This window comes from Hakea prostrata, chromosome 9 (genome assembly GCF_041222555.1).
Source record: "Hakea prostrata isolate BN-2017 chromosome 9, UWA_Hpros_2, whole genome shotgun sequence".
In the NCBI taxonomy this organism is placed as follows: Eukaryota; Viridiplantae; Streptophyta; class Magnoliopsida; order Proteales; family Proteaceae; genus Hakea; species Hakea prostrata.
This window is the reverse complement of record NC_142608.1, coordinates 10,751,797-10,760,251: the sequence shown is the minus strand read 5'-3', so window position 1 is coordinate 10,760,251 and position 8,455 is coordinate 10,751,797. Positions and strand designations below refer to the sequence as shown.

The 8,455-nt window shown below is 35.6% G+C and overlaps 1 pseudogene across 1 annotated transcript; it reads right to left on the bottom strand.

Annotated features, from left to right (window-relative positions):
• Positions 1-423: 423 nt before the first annotated feature.
• Positions 424-5,054, bottom strand: LOC149004614 (uncharacterized; annotated as a pseudogene). Its single transcript, XR_016175592.1, has 3 exons — positions 4,864-5,054; positions 4,125-4,281; positions 424-1,888 (listed from the first exon to the last, which is right to left on the bottom strand). The product of XR_016175592.1 is annotated as an uncharacterized LOC149004614 (transcript).
• Positions 5,055-8,455: the final 3,401 nt, after the last annotated feature.

Sequence of the window (8,455 nt, the reverse complement as noted above, 5' to 3'; positions counted from 1 at the left end):
GATCTGATACTCAGGAAGAGAAAACCATGTCCCCACCTTCTCTCACCCTTCAACCACACTCTTACTAAACTTAAGCACCCATGAACGTTAGAGTGATCAGAACACTCTGCTGCAATTCCTTTTAGAACACTAGACATGCCACTGCAGCTGCAGCTTAGCCATACTCCACATTCTCCTCTGGATAAGAGAAAAATGCCTATTTTTTTGTTGAATGGATAGCTTTATACAAAGGATATACAGATAAGATTTTGCTCCTCACCTAAGGAGATTCGAATTTTTGATTTCATACTATGACACATTGATTTTTACAAACTGAATCAATCCCTTAAAATTAATGTCTTTATTATATTAAGAAAAAATTTTCTTGTAGTACAACATCGTAAGAGGAGCGAAATAACAATCTCAAGCCTCGTGATACCAACATCAATGTTTCTTATTAGTCTCATATTTGTAGGGTCAATGTTCCCTCATGTAAAACACCAACAATAATGTGTAAACAAGATTATGATGCTTACAAAGAGGGGAAAACAATAGTGCTTCAAGGTTAAACCACCTTTAGTAATTGCCATTATAGTTAGTCTTGCAACCTGCATCAACCCTTTGATCTTCGACAAAACTAGGCATCCTTAGGAAGGGCTGCCTGGCGATGACAGTGTTTGCATGAGAAAGGAAAGAGTTTGGAACATCTTTCAGTAACAGAAGCAAGACCCTTAACCTGTCTGTGTGCGCTCAAATTTATCCTTCTTTAAGAATAAATACATAATGGGGTTAATAAATGTCATTCAACATGTTGGGGAGTCCAAATAAAGGCCAGTAGTTGGAGTTGTTGTAGCAATTTAATACACTGACAGCCACAACCACAAGAAGGGATTTTGCTTGCATAGGACCGTTCAACCCGAAAAGTGCAGTCGTCGGATTGAGATCTCAGTCGAGATTTTCGATCTCGACCGTTGAAAAACAAATGGTCGAGATTGAAATCTCGACTGGATCTTGATCTGACGACTGCAAATTCCATTGAATGTTTCTTGCACATATAGTGTGCAGGACTGCAGCTCGATCCCACAAGAAGAGGGGTTTTCCTGTCACTTTCCAACTGCAACAGTCAAAAAATTTACTAATGTTCATCCATATCTGACAAACCTCCATGTGAGTAAATTGCTACCAATTACAAGAGACTTTCATTTTCCTTACTTTAAGCGACCTCTGCCAGAATGGTCTATAACAACACCCCAATATATGGAAAGGGAGCATGAAATGTTCCTTCAATTCACCAAGATCGACCTTGAAGATCCATTAGTATGTATCCTGGTCCAATTGACTGATGAAGGCTGTCATGCAAGCCACCTGAGTTGAGTTACAAAAGAACCAACATAAAAAAGAAGTGTTTGATCTGATCAAGTGCAATCAAGACTACCCTACAGTACACAGGGCCAATCAAGACACAGAAGGAGGCATCGGCTGGTGGGATTTTCATTTTTGGGGGGGGCGGCCATTTCAGGCTGTGCTTGTCATTGTGAGACAACACCATAACCTATTTCGCCAAATGGACTGGATGATGAAATGGGTCATTCTGACTCTGAATCCCTGGAATTTTGAGCAATGCTCATATCACAAAATTGGTTTTACCAGGTGAAGGGGTATGGAGTGATGGAGACAACATTTTGAGATCTTTCATGAAGTAGTAGATATACCAAAACACTGACAGGATTGCCAACAGAACAAACTATAATTTGTTTCATAGGTTGAAGCAGGAAAGGAGAACATGGAAAGCAGGAAAACCTCATAAAGCATTTATCATCCTTTTCATCTCAACCGACCTCCTAGGGTCAGAATCTTCAATAGCTCTCTCTGTGAGTACTTGCTTGATTCTACACATTGACTTCCTCACCTGCATTTTTCAATAAGAACCCAACATTTATTAAACATAATGAAGAAATAAAAGGCTTCTGGCAGTAGTTCATTCTGCATGAGATAGGCATCATTAGGACAACTGACACAAAATTTATGGAAAAAAAGAAAAGAAAGAAAGAAAACGAAATAATAGAATGGTAGGCCCATCAGTATGAAGTTATGAGAAAAACAGTTCAGGTACGAATTGTTGAATAATGATGACCAAAGGGAACAACTTAGCTACCAGCTCAGCTTACCAAAAAATGAACTGAGAGCCAATGAAATCACAGGAAGCCAAAACCATACATGATGAAACCTCAGTTCCCACATTCGAGGGCTTCTGGACATCATGAATATCCTAGAGTTCCTAACTATTCCTCATTCTAAAGCGGGTACAACAATAAGAACTATATGCAAGTGCTAATAAATGGAAATTTTAGGAATGAGCTCAATTATTTTTTCATCTTCAGAGTTCTCTTGCTCCTCAGGTCTGAAAATGTTCATGCTTCTTACATGTTCCACATCTTCAAAGACTGAAATAAAGTAGCATGCTAGCAGCCCAACAAGAGATTAGAGTGTGAGAGGTTAAGGTTCTTACTGCAGATATACAGAGATGAGTTGGAACTGTTTTTCAATTCTCAATCACCTAGAAAGAGTAAATGTACATTGGCTCTGTAATAGTCAAAAATAAATTGAATAATAAAACAAAATATTGAAATTTTATGGCTCTGCCTATGTATCAAGTAATCCTGCATTGCTGCAAGAGAGTGAAGGTGGAAGAAATACTAGGATATAACATCAGGGTTAATGAAAAGGATAAGAGAAAACTCAAAAGAGACTTCAATTCTCTGTATCTAATATCCTGTCATAAAAGGCCTCAGAATTACCATGGCAACCATACTTTCATCTGACTTTTTTTTTTTTTACTCAGAGACTCATAATGATAATATATTTTAAATTCAGATTTGGGACTTCTAACAAGGGATAGATTTGGTGGGAATTCTCTTGTAGTGCTAGAGGAAAATCCTTCCCCTTCCTCACTCGAAACCAGTCTCTGTCGAATGGTCAAATTATATACTGCTTAGACAAGTCTGTTCCCAAACCTAGTTCTACTCAACTCAAGCATCCATGCCCCAACTACAAAAGTCCTCTACCGTTTCACTCAATGTAGCTGCTTTTTCTCTTTCATCGATACATAGAATTTCAGCATACCCCTTTTCCTTTTAAAACATCTTAATCAGACCACTCTGTTTGAATATGAATACATTTATTCTTTTCTATTAGACATGGACAAATTCTGCCAAGTCTGTTCACAAGTCAAAGCAGAAGAGTGATATGGAGCACAAAGAGTTGGCACCTTTTGTAAGGTCAAATGAATTTCCATTCATTTATGACAGCTTCTGAACATATCTTAACAACATTGACCTCCATGTGGTTCACAAGAACAAACACACACAACCTCTAAATGTTTGCCTTTGTCCAACAATTCTATGCTCATAAACATCTTAGAAAGAATCTCTCCATCACAGGCACTGAATAAAGGGCAGGTACCAAGATTCAAGAAATAACATGGATGTACATAGAAAGTGAAAAGTAAAATGAATATGACAGCAGTTTATGATGAAGGAAGCATGTTTGCAACAAGATGTGATAGAATGCACCAAATAGTTAACCAAAAAAGAAGTTCAAAAAGGAACAAAATAATAATGAATGCCCGAGGCAACTATTAACAATAACCGTGTTTTAGAGGGTAAATGACCATGATAAAAGAGGAAGGAAGCATGTTTGCAACAAGATGTGATAGAATGCACCAAATAGGTAACCAAAAAAGAAGTTCAAAAAGGAACAAAATAATAATGAATGCCTGAGGCAACTATTAACAATAACCATGTTTTAGAGGGTAAATGACCATGATAAAAGAGGATCTACAGGGTAAATGACCATGATAAAAGAGGATCTACCTTGTTAAAATAACAAAGTCAAGGGAACCACAGAGCACAATCCAAGCAAGTTGGACCTAAGTGACTAAGTCATTGAACACATGAACCTCAGCAGCTGACTAGCTGGCAGTGTCAACTTATATAAGCATCTAACTTGTGGGGGTAACAGGAGGGGTTAGGTATCCACATGCATAGCGTGTGCATGCAGCTTCATCCCCTTCTCTCTTTCTGATAAATTTCAGTTAGGAGAGAGAGTTCAACTCCTAAGGAAGGTTAGAGCAAAGTGAGATGTACCTTGGGGAGACGTTCTGGATTTGGAAACCGAAGGTTCTTTGCATGGAGCATTTGACTTTGAGTCATAAGCATGTTTTTCTCCTTCAACAGGACACACCATAGCTTGTGAAGATCATCCCAAGACTTGAGCGCAATTCAGAAGCCTTCCAACCGCGACCTGAACAAGATAAAAATGTAGAAAAGAATCTTGGAAGTCCATTTATATGATTCATGAAATTCTAAGTGGCTGCTCTCTCCAGGGGATATAGGGGGTCCATGTAATGCATGGCAGAAAATTTCCTAGCAGACGCTAGTCACTTCATTTTAATTCCTCATATCAAACACATGCCCCTAAACAGCAAGTTACAAAATATAAAGGGAAAAGGAATGCTCAAGAAATTAAAACCAATCATGTATTCCACCACTCAACTCCAAAGTCAAACAACCATTAAGTTAACCCAAAATACTAAAACAACACAGAAAGAATAAGGCTTTTACTAGTTGACAGACAAATAACTGTCTACTTCATGCCTGTTACTGGAAAATAAATATATTTGGTTACTACATTCCATTTATCTACTTTTTCCTGATAAAAAATGCCATTTATCTATTCATATATTAAAATAGTATGAAGTTTGCAAATTATGTTTTGACGGTTTAGCACCTTAGCAGTTTAAACTTCAATTGCATATAACAAAGCAAATGGAAACAAAATCCAATCTATTGGAATATAAAATTCCATTGAATTGAAAATTTGTACCATAGACAACAGGTTTTTCTTCATCTTGACTTCTATCTGCCTCAAAGAACTCCTCCAAGGGATTATATGACGTCCTAGCAGAAGAAGAAGTTGCAGCAGCAGCTTCTGACTTAACTGCAGCAGCTGTAGCAGAAGTTTCCGACTTTGCTGCAGCAAGGAATGCCCGTTCCTAAGAACCTTGCTGTAAACATGCCGATGACAAGGTTCCCCTAAAACCTTTTCACAAAAAACTTCAGAGGATTACATGAAAAGAGGATAATATAATAGGCATAACAAAATCAAGGACTCTACTTAGGCTTAAACCAAAGAACCATAGTGAAGAGCCAAACAGGTAAGTGGTCATACAAAGTCTAGTTAAAAGTCAAAAGCATCCAATACACTGAAATTATGACTTCAACACAAGGCAAGTTGAAACCAAGGCATATCCAAAGCTCAAGTTTGCCACAAAATTGCCTTCTAATGCAGAGCTTATAAAGAACTTTATCGGGTCCATTTTTGTACATCCATTTTCCTCTAGACGATGGACACATGTTCATCAGTCACATCCAAGAGTTGAAGTAAGATTTAGAAGATGGAAATTTTTTATATTTTAATTTAACCTTAACCTTTGGATGTGAGTAATGGACATGTGTCCTCCATCCAAAAAGGAAAATGGATGATCCATTTCTGACAAAATTTGAGGTTAAAAGTAGGAAAATAGCTCATAGAAAATTTCCTAATTTAACTTCTGACATTATATAACCAATGAATCTTTCCTGAATTTTGCAATTTTAATTTCTGGAACTCAGACAAGAACATTCTTTCACCTGCCATGCTTGGGGAATTATCGTAGCTAGAAAATTCCATCCAAGGAGATGAAAGAGATCAAGCTATTCGACATAGAGCCCAAGAGAAGACGAACACATTATATTCAAACAAATGAAGCAGCACCGGACGAAAAAAGACGAATTTAACCAATTCAAATGAATTATGTCAAGGAAAAAAAGTTCTCCGAAATTATATGACCAAACATACAAATCCACGAAGGATTTGAGTTCGGCATTGAAGTGAACATTGATTTAGGGATTATTGCCAATCAGAAGAGAACAGAGAAATGTACAATCAGAGAGGAAAACAGGCGTGTATTATTCGTTCGTTGATTCCAATATATGATACCTATTCAATTAAGACAGAAGAAAATGTATTCAAAGAACAGCAAACTGAGAAGCTCACCTTCTTTGGATGACCAGAAGCTGACAGAAACACGAATGGTTGACTAAGAAGGAAAGTTGGGCTCTCGTTGCTCCCTTCTAACAGGCCCGAACCCCCCACCAGACCCCACACCCAACCCCAAGGCCCCCCCCCCCCCCCCCCCCCCCCCCCCGGCGCCCCCCCCCTCGGCTTTGTTGTTTTAAACAATAAAGCTTCCATAATAAATAAAACCGCAGCCACCAAAAAATAAATAAACCGCAGGGAACCAAAAAAATAAAAATAATAAAAATAATACAAAAGGGGTGAGGATCAAAAAACACACTGAAAAACATTAAAATAATAGGAGTAAAAAAAAAAAAAATAAATCTCCACCCCCAATTTTTCCTTTGAAGTTTCTCATTTTTTTTTTTTTTAGGGAGAAGGTGCGGCGGGATAATCGGGAATGTTACCCTTTCTCTTTGAAGGGTCGGGCGGCTTATTCACTAATATTAAAGGGGTCTAAGTGATATTATTTCAGTCAATAAGGGTCTCATGACTATTTAAATAACTCAAGGATGGCTAAAATCAAAGAAATAAACTAAAGGGTGGCACCGAGAATTTTTCAAATAAAGAAAAATTAATGGAAAGGTGATGACTGGACGGCCTTGTAATTTGGTAAAATTAAATTTAAATCATCCATCATAAACAGTTCAAATTTAATTCAATAAATTTAATTCACTTATATTTATACTAAAATTTAAATGATTAAATACAACAAATGTGTTTCAACTTAAGGAGAAGACCAAGAGGATTTGGATCCTACACTGGCCATTGTTCATATGTTCCATGTGTTTTGAGAAAGACAATATTTCTCCAATTTTAAAACTTACCTGCAAATAAATTGAATTAATTATATATATATATATAGTCTTCTTTTATTGTTTTTACGATCAGTTCAACTTTTCTAAGGACCTAACTATGTTCCTAGGCATAAAGTTTATAGAAGGGTCATGAATATTGAATATTTACAGGTATTTAGATGTATATAAATACATTAAGGTTGGTAGATATTTTCACCAAATTTGCCAAGGATATTTATAGGAAATTAAGACATGTATAAAACTTTAGAGAAAATTGTACTAGCACCCCCAAATGGAGGCTTTAAAACACTGACACCTCACTTTATGTTTAAAAAACACAAAGACCCCAAAATTGGATTTTCATTGGATATATTTGTCCAATTTCTCACTGAAAACCTTTCAGACACTGTTTATTATAGGAATATTTTTAAAAATTAACAGTAATTTAACTAATTTCAGTGATAAATTTGACAAATATATCCAATAAAATTCAATTTTGAAGTCTTTGTGCTTTTTAAACATAAAGTGGTGTGTCAGTACTTTAAGGTCTCCATTTTGGGGTGCTAGTGCAATTTGCTCAAAACATTATGATTTACAACTATTTTCAAAAAATTTCCCAAAGCTGCCTTAGTCTGGATTTATTATCATTGTCTTTATTTTATTTTCAAAGGGTGGTGGTTTATTGATAATCAGAAAAGTACAAGACTGAAAGTATAAATATTTAAAAGATTCCCACTTTTATCTAAATTAATTTTATTTTCCTTTGACCAGGAACTAGATGGAGATGGGGACACGATGAGATTTTCATATGAATATCGTTTGGATAAACTCTAAACATAAAAGCCCATTTAATCATTAAAAAAAGGGTAAATATCACTTACCTCCCCTCTTGGCTGGACAAATAGCACTTACACCCCCTCTTAGCTGGATAATATCACTTACCTCCCCTCTTACCTAGCAAATATATCAAACACCTCCCCTCTGTTGACTTTCTCGGTTAAATTTAACTTTTACCGTTAAATATTTTTCTAAAACCCTAAATTACCATTGGATTAAAAAAATTTTTTTTATTTTAAACCCTAAATTACCTAATCACTCTAGCAATTAAATACTAAATTATCCTCAATTAAAATAATTGTTAAAAACCAAAATACCATAGTTAAAACACAAATTATCTTTAATTATTAAAAGCCCAATATATCCAAAAATTTATCAAACAATTAAAAAAAACCCAAATAGTAGTACGTGTTAAAAAAAAAAAAAAGGGTATGTTGGGCTTTTAATAATTTAGTTTTAATTACGGTATTTTGGTTTTTAATTGAGGAAAATTTAGTAGTTTAATTGTTAGCTTAATTAAGGTAATTTAGGGTTTAAAATAAAATATAAAAAAAAAATAGCCAAGGGTAGTTTAGGATTTTAGAAAATTATTTAACGGTAAAAATTAAATTTAATCGAAAAAGTTAATAAAATGGAGGTGTTTGATATATTTACTAGGTAAAAGAGGAGATAAGTGATATTATCCAGCTAAGAGGGGGTGTCAGTGCTATTTGTCTAGCTAAGAG